Consider the following 2,654-nt stretch of genomic DNA (forward strand, 5'->3'; position numbering starts at 1 on the left):
AACCAACCTCAGGGCTTCATGTGCATTGTGTGGTGAGCTTTAGACTAAAATTCAATTGCATCGCACTGTTGATCTAGAACTTGGCCTGAATATTTGTTGAAGCAAAATCCTGAGTTATGTTTGATTTGAGAAAGGATTGTAGGCCTTTTTAGACTATATTGTGCCTTTCAAAGCTTACCAAATAACATTAATCCCTAGTTTTCCCTCTTTGAGCCTAAAGCCTTTTCTTTGGACAACCACATTTTAGCCCTTTCCCTTCTAAGTGGTTACATGGACTATCCCTCTCTTGGCCCAACCTCCTTGAGCACACCGAAGATGTGCAAATTATAGAAGAAGATCCAACTTTAAAATTGCCAAAGGCAAAAGACGTAAAGTCTCCAAAGTCAAGAAAGCAAAGATGACTTTAAAAAAAAAATACTCCTGCAAGATCGATGTAAGACGAAAAGGAAACTACTGTAATAAAAGAGGAGAAACCTCAAAAGAAAGGTGTGAAAAGAGAAAAGCTCTAACAAATAAGGACTCAAAGAAGTCAATACAAAAGAAAGGGGTGAAAAGAAAAAAAGCTCTAAAATAAAGACTCAAAAAGAAGCCGAAATCTAAGAAGGAGATAACAAAGAGGATCGGGTGCCAAAATGCATATCAATCATCAAAAGCACAAATTCAGTGTGACGCTCAAGGAGAGATTAAGTCACTTTTATTCCAAATAAATATCCCACCCGTCCCTAAGCCTATATTACAAGCCAATAAACAAGCCCTACATGATCTCATTCCAAGTATTCTCACATTAGTGGAGACTTACATGCAGGCCAAGCATATGGCATCACAGTTGCATGCGTTGAACTTTCTTGAGAGTGTGAGTGCACTTTGCAAAATGTCCTCAAATCAAACACTTCAGATATGTGCGAAATAAGACTTTCTTTATTGTGAGGGCACTTGAAACATGATTATTGGTATAATTCTAAACCTTTGTTTGAAGAAAGATGAAAAATCTTGTCGACACTTAAGTATGTTTGAGGTACTACTTGAAGCTGTAAGAATTACCTCAAAGTCAATCTCAGTTATAAGAAAGGAAATGATAAATATTTCTATGCAATCCTAACTGTTGGTACCAATTGTAATCAAACTTTGACTATCTCTTTACATTCTCTAAAAAATATTAAAAAATAATTTGCATTTTTTCTTTGAAATTGGATGGTTTACTTTAAATAATGTGACATTAGGCTAATCCCATCGGTGTGAGATGCCTATTTGAATTTATTGCATCGTCCATCTCAAATGAACGGCATAACTCTTGTTTATAAGTTGTAAATATTGCAAGGAATACAATTTTTTTATATCATTATGCTCATATTACACATGTGTGTACTGATTATCTTGTCTCATATTTTGCAGCATTCATCATCTAGAGGATTTGAAACTATATTTGACATGATTCCTGCACCAGCAGGATATGTAGGCAGCACAATGGCTCGATCATGTTCCCCGTAAGATTTTCATTTGTCCCTTACATGAAAACTGGGACAGAATTTTTGAGAAGATCTCAAAAATTCACAAGAAGATACTATCTCTAGCAAGTCAAGATTGGAGATCATGTTAATATATGCAACTGAGACAGAATTTTTTGAGAAGATCTCAAAAATTCCACAAGAATGTCAAAATCCTTTTTCAGCAACTCGACACTTGTCAAGTGATCTAACTGGGATAGAATTTTTGAGAAAGATCTCAAAAATTCCGTCAATAATTGTTAGAAGTTCGAAGTCAACCTCAAATGATCTCCAATATTGCTAGAATGGAGCAAACACAAATTCAAGATGCGAGCCATCGAGGCCTCATATAAACTTCTATCAAAGACATGAGTCTCGGGCTGGATATATATGATGATATATGTGATGATATGATACCGTACACAATGATATAATGCCGTATAAGATGGTATGATGCCATATACGATGATATGATGCCATATGCGATGGTGTGATGCCGTATACGATGATATGATGCCGTATACGATGGTGTGATGCCATATACGATGATATGATACCGTATACGATAGTATGATGCCATATATGATGATATGATGCCGTATATGATGATATGATACCGTATACGATGATATGATGCTGTATACAATGGTATGATGCATTCGTCCTATCGATGGACATGCATTTATATCCTACCAATGGATCTTCATTCGTCCTATCGATGGACAACACATTTATATTCTACCAATGGATCTTCATTTGTCCTACTGATAGACATACAGTTATTTTGCCGAAATATCCTACTGATGGATCATTTTCATTCGTCCTACCGATGGACAGATAGTTATTTTGCCGAAATATCCTACTAATGGATCACCTTCATTCGTCCTACCAATGGATCACCTTCATTCGTCCTACCAAAGGACATGCATCATATCCTACCAATGGATCATCATCAATATCCTATCGATGGACCAACATATCCTACCAATGGATTTTCATTCGTCCTATTGATGGACACACATTTATATCCTACCAATGGATCTTCATTTGTCCTACCGATGGATAGACAATTATTTTGATGAAATATCCTACCAATGGATCATATTTATTCATTCTACAATGGACATGCATCATATCCCGTCGGTGGATCATTTTCATTCATCCTATCGA

The sequence above is a fragment of the Solanum dulcamara genome, chromosome 10 (genome assembly GCF_947179165.1).
Source record: "Solanum dulcamara chromosome 10, daSolDulc1.2, whole genome shotgun sequence".
Taxonomy (NCBI): Eukaryota; Viridiplantae; Streptophyta; class Magnoliopsida; order Solanales; family Solanaceae; genus Solanum; species Solanum dulcamara.